The sequence below is a fragment of the Falco naumanni genome, chromosome 2 (genome assembly GCF_017639655.2).
Source record: "Falco naumanni isolate bFalNau1 chromosome 2, bFalNau1.pat, whole genome shotgun sequence".
NCBI lineage: Eukaryota > Metazoa > Chordata > Aves > Falconiformes > Falconidae > Falco > Falco naumanni.
This window is the reverse complement of record NC_054055.1, coordinates 71,474,908-71,498,299: the sequence shown is the minus strand read 5'-3', so window position 1 is coordinate 71,498,299 and position 23,392 is coordinate 71,474,908. Positions and strand designations below refer to the sequence as shown.

General features: G+C 43.4%; 1 protein-coding gene across 18 annotated transcripts in view; it reads right to left on the bottom strand.

The window, feature by feature from the left end:
• The window catches only part of INPP4A (inositol polyphosphate-4-phosphatase type I A), a 131,462-nt gene extending 110,526 nt beyond the window's left edge, over positions 1-20,936 (bottom strand). For 3 of the 18 annotated variants that reach the window (XM_040584786.1, XM_040584779.1, XM_040584782.1), the window contains exon 1: positions 11,208-11,467. The gene's annotated coding sequence lies outside the window, so the exon portion shown is untranslated. Of the gene's footprint in view, positions 1-11,207; positions 11,470-20,921 lie in introns of those variants that run through there. The other 15 variants (XM_040584780.1, XM_040584783.1, XM_040584787.1 and 12 more) reach the window with 8 other exon arrangements.
• Positions 20,937-23,392: the final 2,456 nt, after the last annotated feature.

Sequence of the window (23,392 nt, the reverse complement as noted above, 5' to 3'; positions counted from 1 at the left end):
ACTTCCAACAGCAGGGACATGTCCCTCGGACTACTGATGGACTGGGTTGAAGCCCAGACAAATGGGTGCACTTACAGCCTTTACAGAAACAGTAATACTGATGCAAACAAGCACATCCTGTTTCAGCTGGTTTCCAAGAGTTACCTAAAATTCTCTGAACTTTGCTTAAACTATGTTTAACTACCAGCCCTGTATTTTGTCTTTCAATTAATCATTTCTCAGTTCCAAAGGGCTGCAAGTAGAGACACCAAAGCTACAGTAGAGCTTTTCTATTCCCCAAAGAAGCAACACACAGTGACCCCAACTCTCACCTGCAAGAGTTAAACCTTTCAGACTTTGTTGATGAACCAGAACATGATGTCATTTTGTTTAAAAGAAATTACTTTTTTCATCTAAAACCAAAGAGCTCTAAGTTCTAGTAGTATTTCTGTTTTCTGTACATTGCTTATTATCTTTCCTCATGTTTGTTTGTTCTGTTTCAAACTTCTTGGGATTTACATTCCAGGAGGGAAGAACAGCTCAGTTAGAAATTACCTTCAGTGGTCCACTAGAAGATTTTTTTTTCATTTATGCACACTTGAGACAGAAATACACATATACATTTTTTTTATAATTGTGAACATGTCCTCTATCTGTTCACATGATTAATTACAAATTATTCCCCTCCTCTTCAGTCTGTTTCACTTTGAAGTTCTACCTTTGCAGGAGCAGTTATTACCCAGTAAAACCATTCAGATGAGAAATTCAGGTAAAATGCAAATCCTGCAACAAAACACTGTACTTGAAAATAAACCGCAAAACTGGTATAAACAAGTACTACAACCTCTCATCATTTATGGCTGCGGAGATCTAAATGCCCAGTTTAAGGGTCAGATGTTCATTGTGTATTTTCGTTAGATTGCATGGTTTTAGAGGCAGAAATGTAAGGCTACAGGGCTGTGACTCTAATGCAAGAAGGTGGCCTTTTCCTGTACAATAGATGACATCTGCCTCCACCTAAACCTACAGCAAGTGTTGATCATGAGACTTTCAGGTTTAATTGCCTGTAACCACAAGCAGCACAAACCACAGTAGGAAGTCAGTTAATGAACTTGCAACAAATGTAACAATTGCTACCAAGACAAAATTATGAGGCTGTTTTAAATAACAGCACTCCTTCCTTCCTGCATAACTTACATTTTATCCTGCTACAAAAACTTACAGATGCTTTTTTCATCTCCGGTCTCTAAGGTTTTCACAGAAGTAAAGGTTTGATCCAACACCCAGTGATGTCAAAGGAAGCGACAAATCAGACCAAAAAAAGGAGGAAAACATCCAGGTTGTAAAAGGTCTGTTCCGACCAATTCAGACTGGCTTTAGCAGCTTTTAATGATACCAAGTAGAGCCAAGAAAAAAGACTCCCTGAGCTGGAGACCTGGCAGGTTTCATAAGCAAAGACGAGGGGTTTGTGTAGTCTTTGTTCTCTGTGTACTTATGAACTCCATTCACATACTGCCAGCTACTTAAGATCCTGCAACAAAACAGAACTTGAAATTCTTTTTAAAAAAAAGAAGAAGAAAAAAAAGAAAAAATCAGAAAATATTAAATCTCCATTCTATCTTGTTATGCACAAAAGTTTCTAGTTTGTTGTCCCTACTTACCTGAATATATACCCTGTACAGCCATAAAGCCAAATCTAGGATTTTCTGTGTATATTTAATTTACTTGCACGTTGAAGTTTGCATATTTGTAAGTGTTTCTCACCCACAGATGTGTATATTTCTGAACACACCTATTTCTGAGCAGAAAACCATCTACATATGTCTCATTTATTTGATCTCTCTGTGCCCATAGCCAAAAAATGGTAAATGTATCCCAGAACTTTCTCTTAAGCAAATCTGTGATTATTAGGTCAAGTTCAAAGAGGAAAGCAGCCAACAGCTCAAAAGAAAAAAAAACCCATAATATTTTGATTGGCCTTTTCACTGTTTTTGGAGAGCTCCCGAATAACACACTGGACAAGAGACAGCTACCAATTGTTTTCATTTTCACTGAAATCAAATGCCAGTTTCAAGGGTAGCAACAATTCTGTCCAGCAAATAAATTATCTTAATAATTTACCATCAAGAGTTGTCTCCTTTTTTATACTTTGTTTTCCTCGAGTAATAAGAAAGCACTCATTTCAATGTCTCGGGCATCAAGAATATTTTGTGTCTTAAAGCCTGCATTCACACTGCATGGGAAAGAACACATACTTTTTCCAAAGCAAGATCATTACTGATTGCACTGTAACAAACAGCAACTGTCATACACTCGGCATCCCTCTGTAAAACCAAACTTACATTCAAAACACACCTAGCAAATCCAGTACCCCCAGCCTCATTCAACTGTCCAGAAAGAGACAGCTGACTAAAGAAGTACCCGGCATAACAACCTAGGAAACCCACAGTCCATACGCAGCATAACTTCACACGCTTGCGCTGCGTATGTTAGGAACTAACAGAACTAAGGGAAATGCTGAACACTCGGCCCAGCGCCACAGTGCTTTCTTTGTGAGGCTGACACATCTCCTCTTGCACTGCTGGGGGTCACAGACTGGGTTCTGTCCACCCACAGCTGTTCATCCCTGCTATCAGCAATCACTTTGGACAAAATCAGAGGCAGTAAAGGAGCGGAAAGCCTGCAGCTTCTAATATAGATAGTGACTTGTACCAAAAAATGAACAAAACCACCCCAAAACCTAAAGAACTACTATGTTTGCCCTTATACTTTTTCTTGGGATATTCCCAAAGGACTGAAACTCTCACCAGTTAACAGCCACATATAGCCTTTTATTTCACCATCCTATGAGCCATGTTGCATTTTTTCCCCCATGATGCAAGCAGCCATAAATAGATGTGGGAATCCAAAAATATTAAATGATATTTGTGGGATTTGTTTTCTTTACTTAAAAAGGGAGGAAGGATGAAAGAAAGAAGAAAAAAAAAACCACACTGAAATAATACAGTGCAATACATTTAATTACATTTAGAATTGTCTGGGGGGGGAAAAAGAATGATCTGAACAAGTTTAGCATCTGAAACAAAATTCAGGGTTTTACAGCACGCCAAAATAAAACCACACAGAAATACAGAACTGTCACAAAGCCAGAGTACAGGATGTGTGTTTATGTAGAAACCATCTTTGTACAAATAGATGTTGATATCTATTAATTATACATGAGAATATAGTTTTTCCCTTCTATTTGAACTAAAGTCACTGAAGAAAAACCACCAAGGAATTTGACTAGCTTACAGATACTGTTGTCCCATGCTTGGTCTGAAGTAGTTTGCATTTCCTTCATCAAGAAAACATCTCAAAGTCAAATATAAAAATACACTTCAGTGAGATATATAAACTCCAGAAACTTACTGTTTTTCTCGAATATTTTGTTTTTCACTAACTATAAAGTCAAAGACAATCTGAAATCACAATCTAAAAAACAAAAATACAGGAAATTTCTAAAAATCCTGTGAAAATGGTAACTTAAATCATGAAATCTCTACAATTATTTTCTTCACAAAATAGAAATAAACGTGCTGCCACATTTACTGTTGGTTTGTTTGTTTTATAATTATAAACTTGATCAGTGACAATACAAAAATACAAAACTTCCTGCATCTGCTTTGTGAAGAAAGCCCCAGATTATTTGCATCTTGAGATCTCCAAGTATTTCTACTGTCCAAGACACTATACTTTGGCTTAACAATTAGTGATTTTACAGAGCTTTTACTAAATAGTTGATTTTTACTACTGTAACACAGGCAAAATAGTATTGAACTTTCATTTATTGGAGGTATGTTAGAAAACAGAATTGTTAACACCTACATCAAAAGTTAGATTTCAAGTTTTGCTGCAATTTTAGTTGAGAAAACACTTTTCTCTAAAACCTGGAACATACAATTGCTAAAGAATTTGGAAAGTATATGATACCACAGATGTCATTGAAACTTTGGTTCAATGAAATACTGCTATTTCATGGATATTGGCCTTGAAACTTTGGCATACAAATGTAAAATTCTGTTTCTAACAGTAAGACTGTTAGATATCAAGAGTGAAACACTAAACAAATATCTTAGAAATATATGTCTGAACATATAAAAGTGATCACTATTCAAAGAGTCCAGACAAAATGCAAGGTGAAAAATAACTGACACATCATTGCTGCTAAAAGTAAAGCCTATTATATCCTTTCTCTTACAACTTGAGCACATGTCTAGAAAAAAATATACATAATTTTTTTTATGCAGATGTTTCCAAGTAGGATTTAAACACTGAACATTTCACTTTCCTGTTTCTTGTTTAGTGAGCAGAAATAGACCGCTTTAAAAGAAGAAGCATTCAATCCAAGCAGAAGACAAGTGATTCATGTTCTTCAAACAAAGTTCTTAGTCTGAATAAAGGAAAAAGTTTAATCACATTGCTCGCCTAAGCCTGCATAATTAAGAAATATTTCTGGACAGGAGCTTTGCAAATGATCGTTTTAATACTTGTATGAAACTAAGGTGACCTAAACAAAGAGGCCTTTTTTCTGTGTAGATGTCTTTTTTCATTAAAAACAGGCCTTCCAGTTCAAGACCTGTAGCATGAAGGAAAATATGCTGTTGTTGCTCAAACTTTATACACTATTTGTTTAAGACTTAATCCCTCTGAGCTGTCAAAACACAACCTTTCAGCGGTTCAAAACTTTAACAAAAAAAAAAAAAAAAAAAAAAACCCAAAACTCCCCAACCAACCACATTCACAAACACCTTCGGCCTCACAAGAGGAGACCTGGTTTGTATCAGAGCTGCACAAAATCCTTTTGCAATGGACAATTCTCTTACACAGCTGATAGCCAGCCTAAAATCACCACCACCAATGTCCCCCAACATAGTCATTACAGAGACAACACTGCAAGTCTGAAAGTCCTTGCAGATGAGTGTTTATATTTTAGTTTAGCATGAAACATTTCTACTGTGCACTTTGGCCTGGCACTGGTACCTGTGGGTACCACTGTGAGTGGCAGAGAGGGGCTCTCCACTCAGGGCAGGCAACACACAAACAGCCCTTCCCCTCCTATTCCCAGCAAAGCAGGGACAGGGAAGATGAAGGTCCCCAGTACTGACCCCTACCACTAAAATGTATGTGCACACACAATCCAGGCCCCCGTGCTCCCTCCCCACCATACGGGTTGCCTTGTTTAGCCACCATTAGCGGGAGTCTATGGTTGCTTGTGCAATTACCACCTCACCAGGATGTTGGGCTAAGCCACATTTCTCCACTCTGCTCTAGTCTCAGCTCAAACAGCTGATGCAACAACAGAGAAACAGCACCTGAACTGAGTTATAAATTATTTTCAGCAGAAAGCATTCCATTCTAGATTCCAGCTACAAAATACTATGTCGAGCAAATTATTACATCTTCTCATAGATGCCCAAGAACCTAAAAATGTCTCTACCTAAGCCACACCAGAGCAGTTCCATTTCTGCCCTGCACTGGCTCATTTACATCTGAAAAAAGTATCTTTTACAATCAGATCTAGACAACCACTGCTAATGACTCACTGAAGCACCATTACTAATCTGGGATTTATGCCATCATTTTTTCAGTCAAGACTGATTAAAAAGATTTGGCAATATTGCAAACATAATTCAGCATCTCTGGCACTGTTTAGAAAACTGTGATCACAGCTTCACATGTATTAAGACTAGTGGCCATCTGCAAAATTTCATGCTAATGCATCTAAAGAACACATCCTTAGCCAGCCATTTAAATTGTGGGTGAAAAAGACGGGTGGGAAAAGAAGAAGATAAGATCCAACAGAGTATGATTAAGTAAATAACTTGTTCTAGAGAGGCTAAAACTCTGGCATTAAAAATAGATAATCTACGCAATGTCATCTCAAGTGTTGCATGCACTTTTCATAAAACCAAAATATTCTTATATTAACACCAAACTAAAAAAAAAAAAAAAAGACTTCTATTAAAATTACAGACAACTGGTTTTGAGACATCACACCTCAAAACAATAATTATTTAAACATGTTACCAAACTGCAACAATGTTTCTCCCCCACACTTGCCTTTCAACTTTGCCTGAAATCAGTACTTCAACAACAGGAGCAAACCCACATCGCTTCAAGCATTCTCCTGGCACCAAGAAATGGAAGCAGGGCATAAAGCTAATTAAGAGTGCAATATTAAAAGCTGTGGTATCAGCAAAGTGAAGGTGCAGACAGCAGCAGATTTTCTGTGACTCTTTACTAGATAACTTGTCTCTACTTCCATCTGAAAGCCAACATCTAGTGCTCTGAATATGGAAATTCGGTTTTAAGTCTGGAGGTTGAACTGCTGCCAGCAACAGATTCAGATTCAAGCAGATGGAAGAGAGAAACTCCAGCTCCGACAGGTAGGGACTGCTGCTGCTATGTGGAGCTACACTTTCATTTGGTACATTTTCACACAGTTGTTAACCAAATCCTTTTCAGAGGAAAAGTAGGCCAATCAGCCTGACAGTATCACATTTCCAAAGCCTTCCAACAGGTCCCTCTCATTATTCCCCTGACCACCACATTTTCCACTAAAAATCACAGGGACATCACAGACCTCCAACTCCAGCTTTATGTCCCTCCTTTTCTCCAGAGGAGACCGCTCCCTTACTATTCATCTTACGAACTTGCTCATCACGTGTCATTTCAAGGATTTCCACACTGGCCATTACTGCCAGGAACACTTCTCTTTTTGAGCCTAGACCCTGCCCCTATTTCCACCCTTGCTAGCACCAAATACTCAATGCTGAGGAGAAACTAAGCACCCAATAAATGCAATGTCATACACATTCATCAGTACCAAAATATCACTGTCAAATGTAAATGTGACAGAAGAGGCGGTCTCTGGGAAAGGACTTTTTTGAGCATCTGAAGCACACTGAGCTAGAATATCAGGTCTGAACAGCATATGGCAGAGTTTCTTAGTGTAAAATTGGAGGGACAAGAGCAGCACACGTGCCTGAAAGGCAACATGGAAAATGGCTTTAGCTGGGCTGTCACAAGAAGAGAAAGGTTATCAACCCTGCTGGTATTTTGATAAAAATGAGCACATGCTATATACACACACAAGCACAGTCACCTTTTCGCACACAAATCTTCACTAAATGTTATTTAAGAATATTCAAATGAATGCCCAAAACCATGTAAAAAAACAACAAAACAAAACTACCCGACCGTAAAAAGGAAATATGTAGCTTTATCTTCCTTTTCAACCTTCAGCTACCTCCCCCATTACCTTACTCACAATGCCTGCTCTCAGCCCCGTGCAACACGTCATTTAGGAGAAAACCAGGTCTACACCCAGCACACATACCACAACAGGAAAGCACAAATATATCCTGCATCATGACACCTCACTCCTGTCTGCAAACAGTAACCTCAGGCAAACGCAAGACTCTATTACAAAGTACCTCCACTAAAAAAAGCAACCAAAACGATCTTTTCCCTACAGTTACCCACCTGCACAATGCATTTAAATACTATTAACCAAACCATTCCTCAACACACACCCATTCACCTTGTTAAAGGGGTGCAACAGCTGTTCAAAAGTAAACAGAGAGGCAAGCAACCAGATGGGGCAGGGGGCTGACTTCCATTTGAGAGCCTGGGAAGGCTTTCGCTTCAGGAAGGACGGGAAACAGCTCTTCAGAGGCAGAGGCTGTTCCTCTGAGCAGAACCAACCCTCATGCTGCCTAGTCTAGAGGGGGACAGAGGAGTTGCTTACTCATGGGATGTTACCCTCTTAATCTGGGTTCAGTAGGAAACAAAAAACCTTTTACACCCAATATGCCATGGCACTCAGACCTACCAGACAGAAAGGACTACAAGCTAACATTTTAGCAACGCATCAAAGTTCCAGCGCAAACGCACAACAGCCACATGAGTCCCACCTTAAGAAACATCCTAAACCAGCGTTCAGTCAGAAGTAAAGAGCTGTTCTTTGGGCCAAGAGAGAAGAAACTGGTATGTATCTTGCTGCTGATGGAAACAGGAAAGCTGAGATCATGACTGTGGATTACTGACAACAGGGTAACAAGCCATTTCTTTGGTGTCAATGGCTTGTTGAAGACATAGTCAATTGGGCAACCATAGTTTTATTCGTAAGTCACCTCTCTTCCTCTCTGGAAATTAACTACATTTGCATGTCTTTCTACCCACAGGGTAACCATTAAAGAAGTTTTTATATTAATCAGCATCACTAAGATCAAAGCATCTGAGACACAGTATTTTAGGATAATCATGCAAAGTGAAATGTTATTTCTATCTGTATCAGCTGCTATTAATAGTTTTCTTTAATTTAGTTATCTGTAGCAGTCAACATGGGAACCTCATGTTTCACTTTCTGCCTTTCTTTTTTCCTGTTATGCTTTAGGAGGCTGATTCAGAAAATACAGGAAATTCTATCACTTAGGAATTCTACACAGCCTCTGTACTAGACCCTCTAATTCACACAGTGCCTTGAAGGTATTCCTTTCAAGCATTTGTTCAGTATTTTGAACATTCGTGCAGAGGGCTGCTTCTCCTTTCATTTTCTTTCTGAGAAATGCAAATCTCCAATTTTTAGACTTTTGGGTGATTTCAGTTTCTGACTGCTAATTCTGTGAATTCAGTAATACCAAAGTTCCCTCAGAGTTCACTGTTCCTCTTCCTTGTTTTTTTTCTTGGGTTTTTTTTGTTTGTTTTGTTTTTTCAAGCCTTGCTTCTCACAGTTCTCTAAATTATGCTCTCATGATCTTTGACCATAAATCTAGAGGGTCTTTCATCATCTCCTCCCCATCAGCTGCATCATAAAAATAATGACAGGTAAATTATATTTTCCCTATCTTCTCCATAAATTAATGTAAAGGTATTTAAAAGTCTGTTTGCCTACAACTCATAAATATGGCTTTTCCTAATCCTGTCAAACTTTCACAGAGAGCTCATGCCTCTCAACTTGTGCTCTGCAAGTACCCTTTCTGTTCAGGTATATCTCTTGCCACCTTCATGGCTTCACCACTTCAAACAGTATCAATTCTAGTCTAATCCTAATCTGCAAACCTAACTGCAGCAAAAAAGGACCATTGAAAAAAAAAAATCCCCACTACCTTCTAGTTATAGACCTAATGCATATTTTCTTTTTTTATTCTCCGAGCTCTTGACACTTTTAGGTGAACCGAAGCTCTTCTCCTTCCAGAGCCACACATTACCCTCCCTAGAGGTGTATGTGTTCATGGGCTCTCCATCCCAGATGCTAAACAATAAACCAAAAAAAGGGTAAGAACATAGATATTTTTTTTTACCACTTCTTGCGTCCTCCAGTCCTTAGACATTACAGTTTAAATTAGGCCAACTGTTGGCAAGGTCTAATTTATGTATCTCAGTAGCAGGCCCCAGATGGAAATTACTGGGGTACACTGTGCTCTCAGAACCTCAGAATGCTTCTGAGAGGGCACTCATCACAACAGGGAGGGTCAGAGTACTGGCTACAGGAGCAGCCTGAAAGTAAATGCTTCCCATGAAACATTTGGCTCAAAACCTCTACTTCAGAGACTGTGTAGCTCCTGATACTGCTCTGCTGCAGAAACACCATAAAATGGATTTGTTTGCATTTCACTAACCTTTCACTTTGTAGATGTTCCAGGTAGATACAATACACACAAATATGATGTCGGCACCAAACTGGCACTCTGTGCGGAGTTTTGCACCATGAATCCCTAAGGCAGTCAACCATATACAATTACACAAATCCAGACATAATTAGAAGCCTATATAAAGGGTGGGGTTTGCCCATCCTCATGACTACTCTGAAGGGCCTCAGTGAAACACAGATGTTTAGAAGAATCTCCAACAATTATTCCCTCAGGAATCACTGGTCCTTCTGATCATTTTACCCAAGTCTCACAACACCCAGCCTTCTCCTGAAAGTCTCAGGTCCTTGAAGCGCGTATTACACATAAGAAAGACAAAACCTTTCACCTTATCACTATCAGACTAGAGTCTGGAAACATACCTTACAAGTCAACTCATAAAGAGGGAAGGATGCATGTTAGACCTTCAGTACCACTGACACAAAAAATTTAAAGACACGAGTGTTTCCAGGAAGAGCAGACTATAAGGCGACCATACAGCATGCTATTTTACTCTATATTAGTGATGGAGACCATCAAGATTGGGAGCTACCTAAAAACTCGCAAAGCTGGGAGAAAAATATGAGGTCTATGGCAGGATTATTTCAACAACCCTCACAATTCTGAAGGCTTCCTGTGATTTCCAAACATCCAAGGTTGACAATACTACTGCCACATACGTTCCCTGACATCTTTTTTTAACTGCCGCATGCAAAAGTGAGGCTTCACGACCTCCTCTGTTCTAGAGACAATTACTCATGACCTTCCTTTACTGGAGACATGACCACCATGGCTTCCCCTAAAAGAACCTTTCACTGGATTCTCACAACCTGTTTCAAATAACTGTTTCCCCTTCCCTCCTATCATCTGCTGCCTGTCTCAACTGCAAATTTCTGGAGTAGGAAGTGGGAGAGAGAAAAAGGTGCACTTAGAGCAAAGTAAATTTCTACCCTCAGGAGCACCCTTGCAGAAGAACTACTGTACCACTGTGACTCTCTCCAGCCCCTACCTGTCAGACGTGGTGTGGAAGGGAAGGCAGGTTCCAATGGTAACTCCTGGGATGAACTATCCTGTTCATATATATGTCAGTGGAGAGGATTGTGTTGCTGGCTTCTTTCTTCACACAGCAACAGACACCCCAGGAACAAATATTTTGGGGATTTTAATGCTCCAAAGCTAGACAAGAGATGTTCAAAGCAACCCTGGACTGCTACAGCAAGATGGTAATACAACAGGACACTACTGTTCCAAGAGTAAGAACTAACGTAGTACTTTCCGAGCTGCAGCACCCTGAGATAACTCTGAGGTAAGGGAACTTGCTTTTATCCCTTCAAAGCAACAGAAAGGAAACAGAACAAGGATGCAACCTAAGAGAACCACAGAAATAAAGAATTTTTATTCCTATGCCAGGTCTTTAGCCCCTGAAACATCTAGATGAGACACGACATTCACGTAACAAAACAGCAGAAGTTTTCACTGCTCTTCCTGAGAAGGGATATCTCACTAGAAAAACACTGATCCTCACAATTCATTCCCCATTGTCTCCCCACATACCTGCCTTCTGCTGGGACTGAAGAGCAGTGTTTTTAGAGCAGCTCTCAAAAGTCTCCCTGTGCTTAGCAGCTACTCTAATTGCTGAGTTGCTTCTACACAACAGAGCAGAAGCCTCCACTACACCAGCGTCTCTTCTCCCAGGGCGGTATTATCCTGTTGAGAAGTAACAGGCATAATGCAGTCACTGAAAAGCGGCACAGTTCACATACAAAGAGCCAACAGTGAGCCTGTGATGACTTCTAATGGCTTCATTTACATCTCACCAGTCCATTTTCAGCAGCATGCTTCCTTTACCTACAAGATTTTAATACAATTGCTCAGTTCACATCCAAATCTGCAGGGTACTGAAGTTCCCAGTTCCTGACAGCACCTGGACACTTACTGCTCTACTGTAACTGGGCTACTTAGGCTATACAAGAGAACTGCTAAATATCTCATGTAAGCATGTTCATTCAACATATTAACTAGACATTTAATCTGAAGTGTTCTCAAAATTGAATAGAGCACACACATCCAAAACTCTCCTTGCAGATTCACTCATTATAGAAGCTTTCACATAGATTTCTTGACTGACTGTTCTGCTGTGCTCTCTTTTTATAGTCTATAACCTTCTGGTCATAACAGATTACTTGCTCCCAGCTGGAAAGCCTCTTGGGAACACAGAACAGTAACCTACCATTAATATATTAAGTACAGAACATTTCAGACACCGTGACGCAGAAATCACAAAGATAGAAAGCTATGTGAGAACCTGATGTAGAATTAACAAGGACTGTTCCATATCCATCTCTAGCTCAAGAGAAGCAGTAAATCTACAGATCACGTTGGAAGCCTGTGGCTCAGGCACCGCTCCTGTAGCCGCTGGTACTTCTACCAGAAATACAGTTCTTACCGATACTTCTTGGAAAGGGTAATTTTACTAAAATATAGATTGGGTCAAACCAACAGGAAAAAATAACTATTCCTGGGTAATCTGTTCTTGCCAAAAGAAACATACTGTCAAAAAGATTCAGTCAGAGCATATGTAGTTTTCTCAACTCTTATATTCTTTCTAAGATGAAGTCTGTCTATTACTTGAAAAAAAACCCTAAGTAATGCAGACAACTTAGATGGCAGTACCCATACGTTCTGAGTTAGTGCTCAATAAATGCTTCCTCACAGTTGGTTGGGAAAGGTACATTGCCTGGGGAGAGAAATAGTTTGGATATATATCATATATACGAAGATGCAAGTCAACATTTCCACCATTCTTACTAAAAGGGGAAGAGTAGGAAAGTCTCTGGCTACATTGAAAGCAGTTCCTTGCTATGCAAGATTTCCCCCATTTTCTAACAGACAAGTCATTTATATGCCATCACTAGTCCCACATTGTTTTAAAACCTCTTATATGCCACTGCATGCCAAACATGATGCTGTTGTGTTACTGCACAATAGCTGAGACACAGAGGATCATATGAAGTGAATTAACACTTTGTGAAGCACTTTCTAATCCTTCAGCAAGAGAGAAGCAATCAGAAGGTGGGACCAGTAGCATCACCACCCATAACTATGGCTGTTCAACTCCACTTCTTAAAAGACTGTTTTCAGTGGCTTACATTTTCCCAAAGTGTGTGCCCAGAAATTTTTCATGCTGAGTGTTTGCCTCAGACTGATTTTTAAAGAATAATCACTAGCTTCAGCTAAAACAGTTCAGCTGCTGCCAAGAGTAAGGGCTAAAGGAACAATGTTTTGCATAAATTTAAAAAACAAAAAAACCTGGCAGTCTTTCCCTTCTACCCAAATTCTTTTAAAAATCACAGTAAACACAGATCCTGTAGAGATTCACTCACAACTAAAATCTCCAAAGATTCCAAAAAACTGAGTACTCCTGATTTCCAAAGGCGACCTAAGCGCACATGCACTGCCCTATAAGCAGGCTCACTGCTCCAGCCCATGGGGTTCAGAAAACAGTTTCTTTTAATAAACATTCAACAACAGTTTGGTTGAACATTGAACTGGGCCAACAGACCTTGTATCTTAGGACAAACCTTCGGGACTATGAAAGAAATATCAAATTCAAAAGCATGGGGAAAAACAACGAAACCAAAGGAGCAGAGGAAGAAGTAATAGATCTGAAGAGCAATACTGGCAAAGTTGGCTTAAAGAAAACGAAGGTGTCAAAAGACCAGGACTGAAGTTTGGGGGTAGAAATAAAGTCAGAAATTACTTGGCTGGGAGGAATCATTGCAATAAAGAGCTGAGGAACAGACAGGTATAGGCAGATCAAAGACACTGGAGAAGCAGCATCAGGAGGAAACCCAAGGCAAGCAGCCTAAGCTGATGCAAGGAGGCTGGTAACCAGCTGTGGGAATGGGAGAGATACTGGACGCAGACTTCAAGGGAGAACCAGCCTTCTTCTGCAGAAAGAATAAAGTATCAACTAGCTTGGGATGTCCGACTCAAGACATTCCATGATTCAACTTTGGAAGTATACAGTCTTTTACGTAACATATGAAGAAATAGCTGGGAGGGCTTAGCAGTTCTGTAAAACTGAAACTGGATCTTAGATCAGGCATCCAAACCCAGAAATATTGACCAATGGCAAAAGCACAATTTTTAAAGACTTGCCTTGCACCACACAGGAACTGCGGGGAGCGGTAGGGTTGTGTCCCAGGCCTCCAGAAGGATGCAGCTCTCACTTAGAAAACCACCTTGTCCCGCTCTTCCTTCAATCCCCCCTGTTTTGATCACTGTACAACTTCCAATTTCTGCAACAAATAAAGCTGTCACACTCACTGATGCCCTTGACTGCATGGTTCATCCCCACATTAGGCCCCTCCTGTGCATTAAATACAACACAGAGGAGCAGATGACTGCATGGTTCATCCCCACATTAGGCCCCTCCTGTGCATTAAATACAACACAGAGGAGCAGATCACCTAAGTAAAGTTTCAGCATAATTGGAACCCGTGAGGCCAAACTGTGGTTACATGGACTGATCTTTTAAGTCAGCTATTGTGTCAGCAGGGTAGGTCACTTGTGGTTTAAAATACTGTCCTCCTGCCTATAACCATCTTGTTTGTCTGGGGCAGCACTGCTTCCCATTCAGCATGGAACCAATAATGCCAAACACTTCCACGCTTCTGCCAATCCCAGAAATTGTGAGAGATGATTCACCCACACTTTGGGAGCAATAGTTATGACGACTAGAAAACCTCAAGGACCATGTTCATCCATGTTTCTAGAAGTATGCAACTGGACAGCAGAGCAAGTTCACAAGCGCACAGGGAGTTAAGTTTGTCACTCAAGGCTACCTCCTAGCTTTCGGCTGTGCACTGACTTTTAAACATGGCTAGACATACGTGACTTTTCTACTGACAGTATTATCTACTGGTCTCGTATTAATTGTTGCTATATCTGTCTGTGTGATACTGTACAATTTTAAACTTTAAAAAGTGACCCATAAAAACTGGAAGGGTTAAGATACCCACAGCATAATTCTCTTGTGCAGACGATGTCCGTACTCACAAAGTACCTGAGAAATGCTCTACAGATTTCTGGACCCGGACAGGAAGACTCATCCCAGATTTTTCATTTTATACATAGCATCTTCCACAAGACAATACACAAGCACCTTTTTAAAAACAAATGCTGTAATCTTCAGTAAATTCTGACATTTTCAGAACTGCTATCAAAATTAACAATGTTCTAATACTTACCGCTTTATGGTAAAAATATAACCAAAAAGTGGCACACACTGAGCTAGGCAAGTAGCTCTGGTGACTGAAGATATTACCACGCTGCTGTTCAAGTTTATGGCCTCCCAAGCAAAGTCACTGGACCAGATTGAGTGGACCGCTCTTCAGAAATGTCAAACCAACAGTTTAAATTAAGCCACTGAACTTTGCACGAGAGTTGCTGAAGTGCAGGCACACATTTCTTTCCACCTGCCCTGCTGTGGGAGGCACAGTAATTTTCAGCCGAGTGAGTGTTAAAAGTAGCTACAGGATCAAAAGAACTGTTGGTGGCAAGACAAGACAAAACACCACAAGATGCACAGAGAAATCCAGGTGGATAACGGGGGGGTGGGGAGTGGGGTGCATAACATGAGAGGGTCTACCAATAACTACTTCATTCTGAGCAACACTCAAAAAAACCTCAAGTTGTTTTTCTAAAGAGCACTAGAACAATTAGAGGCTTAGCAACCTAAGAAAAACTACTCCCTTAATACTGGTCATCACAGAGACAACGCAGAAAAAGAACAGCACAGATTCCAAGCAGGCAAGTATTTTTAAGACACCTTACACAAAGCAATTAATTCTGAAGTCTTATTATAAGTCTTAAAGACTGGACAATTCTTGAAAATTTCTTCTAAAGCCTGAAACCGCACTTCAGACTGCAAGGGTTAAGGCTTAAACAAACACAAACCAGAATTACAGAAAGACCCAATGCCTAACCCTAGCAGTAAGTCCAGCACTGCACTTTCCCCAACACAACAGATTTAGTGACAGAGAATGAGTGGAAGAACAAATCCTCAGCAAATCTAGTATGCTCTGTGCCTCCACTGTTTACCTTAAAGACTTGTCCTACTCATCGCAAGGAGAAATTCCAAGCATCAAATTCTTTCTAAGCACAGCTCATTTTGCTTGTAAGTGCTTCTGTAACTGCAAGGAAGTTACGGAAACCTCAGTGATGCAGCAGGGTACCACCTGGTAAAACAGCTACTCGAACACAGAATTAACCTGGACTTCTTAGCCTTGTAAAAAAGGAAGAAACTGGGCATTTGCGAGGCATTCGCAGGCACTGATTATATTTATAGAATTCTGTACAGTTTGCTACACTGCAGCAAGGGTACCTTAGCTGTAAACTGCCCCAAGGAATTGAGGCGTGCAGTTTCCGAAGATTTGCAACATCTGTACATAGACGCTTCCTGTAATTAGTCGTATCTTGGAAAGAATAACTATTCTTATAAAAGTTTAGAGGGATGGTAAGAAATATTATTTTCTCAAGCAAGCAGGCTTGCTTATTGGGAAGACAGCATAGAACAGAGAGCTGAGGTTGCACATGGAATCTTATTTCCATACTTCTTGCATGTGAGAGCAGACAACCCCAGCTTCTCTAACGCATCCAGCAATGGCAGTCAGCAGCACACAAACCCCGTACCGGGCCCTTGTCTGCAGGTTCTCACTCAGAGCAGCACGGCCCCTCGCGCTTCCCATATGTTCGGGTCCAGGATGCATATGCCAGGGAAGCCCAGCTCTAAAGCCTAGCCCCTGCTTTTGCATTCTCCCTAAGCACACACCAGCTGGAGGTACAGGTACAGAAACATTTTTTGCAGAAACTACAGTTCTGAAGTGCTCCACCGGAGAGTGCTATGAACATAGATCAGAAACACACCGCGTGCATTTTTCTATCACTCTCCTCTTTCCCCTGTGGGCCACCTACTCTCTCATCCTCCCTGCTCTTCCCTTCATGTCCCCCCTCTATATGTACACTCCTTTTCTCCCATGCCTCTTACTCCCTTTCACCTCGCTCAGTTATCTCCTCCACAAAATCTGTTCTGCCTGCAACAAGCTGGAAGAATACAGCTGTATTTCGACAGCGTCACCTCTCACACAGCAGGCTTCTCCGTCAGCATGGCAAGAGCGGTAGGCCACAAACAAGATGCAGGCCTTAATGAAAAATACAAGACTATCAAAGGGGTTATACTCCCACAAGTGGGCCAAGTCTACACCTAACAGCTCACGGATGTCTTTTTCAAAATACCATTTTGAAGTTATTTCATGTAAGGTCTTAGTGGTATCTCACTGCTGTATGCCGTGAGCACTTTCAGTGAATACAGATGCACATGTTCACTCCAAAGCTGCGCAGAAAGTCTCCTACATCCAAGATCAAGACCTGAACTTGCCTGAATATCAGGGGGGAAACTGTTACCCTCCCATATTTCATCAAGATGATTTTAGCCAAGTTCGGATGTACCTTGGTACTTTAATCCCCCTATTTACTCTTCATGGCATATTTGGTAAAAATACCATAAAATTCACACTCAGTGGAAGTATAAACAGCCAGGGATAGCCTTCTTGCTGAGTGAATACACTTTATTACAGCTTTTAAACGTTGTTTTCAAGAAGGGCTAACATATTTCTGCAGTGCTGGCACCTCCCTTCCTCTGCGAGACAGAAGAGTGGCTGGCTCAGTGGGCTGACAGAAGTGGCAGCTCAACATCCACCTGTGCTGGCAGATGCAACATCCTTAACCCCAGTTTCTGAAACAGGGAAAATACAGCAGCAACTGCTGGGGAAGTCTGGGGAGTTCGCCTTCTGTTATCTACTGCACACCTCCCTCACCACAAGCCATACAAACCACAAAAGCTGGCTACGACCCTACCACATCCCTGTGCAGCCCAGACACATGACCTCCTCTCAGTCAGGTCCCTAATTTATAAATGCCCCTGTTATATTCCTTACTTCACTTGGTCCAAACTTCGTTCTCAACCTGCTTTGCCACGGTTCTTCCTTGGTTTTGCCTCGCACACTGCCAATCTCTGGCGACACTTCCCCTACAGTAACCGGAGTGCTGCAGAGAACGCAACATGGGAAGCAAAGGAAGGAGAGCAGCGGCAGCAGGAAGCAGCCGTGAAGTGGGAAAAGGAAAATCCTCCTTCTAACCACAAGTCAGAAGAATCAACTTCATCTATAGTAAAGAGCTTATCATATTAGGTTAAGCAGCAAGAGGTATGATTTAAACAAATTTGAGGCTATGCCCATCTCTCTGACAGACATGGACACTCCAAAGCTTTCTTCTTCCAAGGTCAACATTTTTCAACAGCGTTTCTGCAAAGGATATCTGTTTGAGATTTAGGTAAATAATCCAACAATAGAGAGGAAATCCAGTCTGTCAGAAAAGAAACAGGATGGGAAGTGACAAGCAGAAGCAAAAAGCACGTAAGAGAGCTCTGAGCTACGCTGCCTGCATTATTTATCTACTCTCTCTCTTCAAGGGCAACAGGTAGAGGTTTCAAACTTCATCTCCAAGCAAGGCAATGGCTCTCCACATACTGGCAAGAAACACGGAAGTTTTTCCAACAAGTAATCTACAAAGTGGGTCCAAGAGGTAGTCTTATATTCTAAAGGTGTATTTTATGTACTAGCAATTAAGTAATGAAAATTTGCTGTAACAAAGTACATGCCAGAATCCTTAATTAAATCTTAACAATGAAATGAAAACCAAAAAGGGGTCCCTGGCCTTCTTATTTTCCTTCCTAATTCCAGTACAATAATACAGAGATTAAGGAGCCTAGAACATACAGGAAACAGAGCACCCATTTCACTCCACAGGGAGAACTTCTTCCATTTAACACAGCACCTGTGCAACCAGACTGGACTTAAACAGGTCTAAGAGACCACTGAGGATGTCCAACCTTCCATATATCTGAGATCTGAAGACTGAAAATTCTACTACCCTACTAGGGGTACAGCCTTCTGTCTCAGCTGACAGCAAACAAGACAAGTAAACTTCTGCAGAGGTCACTGTCTTCAGTAACAGAACCAAACGCCCTCTGAAGATCACACAGCTCTTTTGCCACATTTTGGCAGGGACTGTTTCTCCATGGATCCCTACAAGCTACCACCCACTACAGATTAAGTCAAAATTAGCTGATTAAAAATAAATTAAATCACAGGCAAAGTTGTCATGTTTCAAGAAAAATGTATATAGCCTAGATAGAGATACTTGAAAACAGCACTGAAATCACGAGCTGGTAACAGCTTGGTACTGCCAGCAGAGAGCAGTGAATAAAAGAGGTCACATCCACCTCAAAGTTTGGAAAGTGCCAGAACTTCTAAATTTAAAAATACCAAATTTAAAGTTCTTGCCAAAAATACATGTATGCCACACCCCACCCTCCCATTTGTTCCTGCCTAACATTTGCACTGAGAGTCAGATAGACCTGTGAAAAAAATTGGCAAGATACTGCATTTTCTGAGTTCCTAGAAGCAAGGCAGCCCGTTGAAATAAAAACTTCAGAAGCAGGAAAAGAACTTAGTAAGTTTTTAAATGAAGAGTTTTTGAAAAAAAGCATTAGCAAATGGTGGTTCCTCAAGGGGAAACTACTAATCATGCTTTCAGGACAACAGGGTTCTGCTACCTCATCTCCCTTGCTTTAGAGTTTGAGGACATACAAACACAGAAGTGTCTCTGCTTCTGCTGCTTGAAAAGTAACCCAGCAAGACCTTCCCAGCTGGCTCTTTACTAGCAACATAGACAAGTTCAATACTACCGACTTCTGCAGAAATAATCATATTGGTCTGCAGATGAAGAGCTACTGGCAACATAGTCCAGACAAAAGCCCCTGTACCATCTATGTAGTCCATGCTGAGCGCTAACCTGCATATGTTGGCTTCACTCCTTGTATGGAGGAACATGTACACCCCTGGGACAAAGCTGCAACTTCATTCTTACACTGCTCCATCAAAGCCACGTGAAACGGATGATGGTGCACCAGTACTGCAAAGGCAGGGCAAAAGCATTTCTACTGTAACTCACTACCATAATCTAGCTTAATTCATGGGCAAAAATCTGAAATATGCACCAAACTAAACATACAATCTGTTGCCTTTTAAGACTTCTCTACACAAGGAAGGCATCGTAAAAGCCAATCTGGAACAACTTAAGGGAGGTTAGATGTTCTTAAGCATCCCGTCACTTCCCGCTGCACACTCTGCTCGCCAGGTTCTGCTCTCCGATTCCTATTCCTCGAAGGACAGCATCGCCGCCGGAGCAGCAGAGCTGAGCGAGCCCGGCCGCACCACACGGCACCGGGCCGCAGTGGCTCTGTCCTTCGCTTTTTCAGATTCCCGCTGGCGACCCCGAGCGCGCAGCTCCCCCAGCACGGGGCCTGCTGCGCCCCCAGCGCCCCCGCGACCCCCCGCTGCCACAGCGCGCAGGTGCGGCGGGCGCAGCGCTGCTCACGGGCCCCGCCGCCCCCGCGCCGCTCCCCGCCGCACCGCCCGCCGCCCCGCGCCGCTCCCCGCCGCACCGCCCGGCCGCAGGCCACCCTGCCGCCGCGGGGACGGGCCTGGGGGCGCGGAGCCCGCCGGCCGCTGCGCCACACGCCCAGAGCACAAAGCCGGGCGAGCAGCGCCCGGGCCAGCGCCGGAAGGCGCAGATCTCGTAAAAACATCTGGGCGCGGGACCGCACAGGAGCTTTCAAGCACACAGCCCCCCGAATCACATATTAAAAGCAACATCATCCCTCCGCCTTTTTTCTTTTTTTTTTTTTTCTTTTTTTTTTGACATCTCCCTCTCGCATCTCCTCCCGAGACCGCTGTCCGTGCGCCCTCCCTCACACACGGCGGCCGGGCCCGGCCCGGCTCAGGCGGGGGCTCAGGACGCACCTTCACCGGCGGCGAGGCCGCAGCCGCAGCCCCCTCGCGCCCCCCGACAAAGCCACCACAGCGATGGCCGAGACCGCGCGACCGCACGAAGCACAGCGGGGGCCGGGGCCGCCCCAAGATGGGGGCTCGGCGGTGCGCGCCCGGGACGCCCTCAGCGGCGGCGCCCCCCGCCCAACGGCCGCCCCCCCCGCGCGCTGTCAGCGGCGCTCCCTGCCTCGGCCTTGAGAGCCCCGCCGGCCCCGGCTCCGGCCCCCCGCCGCGCTCCCTCCCGCTCCGGCCCCCTCCTCGCAGCGCGGCGCGGCAGCCCCCGGCCGGAGCCCCCCGGCTGCCCCTCGCTCACCTCCGCCGCCTCGGCTCGCCGGGCCCCGCCCCGCGGTAGCCCCCGGCCCCGCACCCCGGCGGCCCGTTGCGCGCCGGCGCCCGCCCGCTCGTGACGGCACGGGGAGCGGCGGCCCCGCCCCGCGGCTGGGCCCGGCCCCCTGCGGCCGCCCGGCCCCGCCGCTCCGCTCCGCGCCGCGGGCAGGGAGGGCGGCACCGGCACGGCCCTCCCGCCGGGGCTGGGCGCCGCCGGCTTCCAGCACGCCTCCCGTTACCGAGGCCGGCCCCCGCTTCTGCGTGCGCCGCCACCGCCGGCTGCGGGGACCCCCGAGACGGAGGCCGGGCGTCGCCCCTATCCCCGTCTGCCGGCAGGACGCGCGGGCCCCGAGAAGGAGAACGTCACGGCTGCGGGACGCGCCCCCACCGCGGCCATGAAGTTTCAGCCGTACCCCGCGCGGTGCCCGCCGTGTTTTTCCCTTTTCTAACAGCGTGCTTCCTCCGCTCACCCGCACCCGCGCCCCCTCTGCGGCTGCACCGCAGCGGGCTCGGCCCGCTACATCTCTTGAAACTGCTGTACAGCCCGAGTCTGGGCCCCTTCGCTTCATTTCTGCACCATGCTGCCATCCGGGGGGGGATTTAACTTGCTCCAGCCGTCTCCGGTGTCATTTGAAAGAAAGTAAGAAGAGGGCACTGTCCGCCTCTGGCTCATCCCATTATTTTTCGCACGGTGCACAAACACCAAGACGACGACAGGTTTACTCACAAGCTACGCTGTGAGAACTCGCAGGAGGTACGAGGGGCTCCCACGTGCCACAAACACTGCAGTGGGATATTACCAGGCGCACACAGACAGCTCCTTTGGATTCCTCCAGCCAGCCGCGCATGACCTGCAGGACGGCTGCCAAGTACCAGCTGAGCCAGCCCCAGCACCGCTCTAGTGCAAGAATTTTAATTGGCCTGTTGCACTTCCCCAATGCTGGGAGCTGCCAGCTCAAATCTTCAATATGATCCGAATTTGGGTGGAAAAGCCAGGCGATGCAGCTTTAATTTTTCACTTTTCTGCCACATGTCATTGGTGAAATTCCATGCAAGCACTTCTGCTTCAAAATCACACAGAACCATAAGCTATTTTTAACATTTATCTTTGGTCATAGTTTAGCACAAAGTTAATGAACCATGCCGTGTTTTTAAACAAAATGGAGACAAAATAGGAGTTCCTTTGCATACTGTGCAAGCTGAAAGCCATCCTCATAAAAATACTTGGCTAGAAAGCAAGCAGACACTGTCACTAGCACCCTTCAATTTTAATACAGAGCTTGACAGCATTAAGCACATTAAGCACTGTAGTTTATTTGTAGCTGATGACAATGTTCATCATCATCAATCAAATCACAGCCTTTTAAAGACAACAGGCTTGGACAGCTCCCCACCAGGGATCCTGGAAGAACAATGTTTACTACTGATGTTCACGTAGCATCAGTGAATCAAAACAGCACCAAAACCCAACGGATGAGAAGGGCGCGTACATTGACCCAGCACTGAAGGAAGATGCAGAGAACCACATTATTTATAGGCAGAGCACTGAGAGTTACCCAGGGCAAAGTAAGAGAAAAGCCAGTGGGGCACAAATGCATAGGGAAGGCAGGTTTTTAATTTACCTGATTTTCTTGTAAGATTATAGATTTGTTTGATTAAGAAAACCTACGCAACAAACCTCAAAAACTGTCAGAGGGGAGTTGTTTTGGAGTAGAGATACTCGGAGAGCTGCCCTGGGACCATTACCAGGTATAAGCAGATTCAACATCTTCCTCAAAGATGTGGAAGCATGTATAAATTCACTGCTGATTGTATTTGCGGACAACACAAAAGCTGGCACTGTGGTAAACAAAACAATCGGGACCAGCTGATAAAGCATTATGTTAAAAAATTACTTTTTTTTGTCGCCAAATCTCAGGTTATAAATCCAGGAAAAGAACAAAAAGCCATACCTTGAACACTTGGAAAACAGCAAAGTGAAAAACTACTGACTCCAGGAAAGGCTTTGGAGTCATAATGGATAAAGAACTGAAGACAAGATCCCAACTTAACGCTTTGTCAAAGTGTGACATGCATCTTGGAAGCACAGTCAACAGTGTACAAAGAAAGAGGAGATTTTACCTATATGTAGATCACTGAAAAAAAAAACGTAACAGGGGGTTACGTCCTTAAAAGAAGATTACAAATTTGTGAGGGGACTAAGGAAGACAGGCATAACACAAGATTTTAGGAAGTCAATCTATACATTTAATCAAAAAATATTAAAGACATACATTTTTATTTTTATTTTATTATTATTTTTTAGTTTTAAATGCATACCCAGCAGGAAAATACAAGATACTGCTGACCTGTCTTGCAGAGCAATCCCTTCCCCTTCTTCTGTTAGTGAAAGCTGAAGTCAAATTCTAATCACAAGACAGACACGCGCTCTTAACAGAAGATTACTAGCTGTTGAAA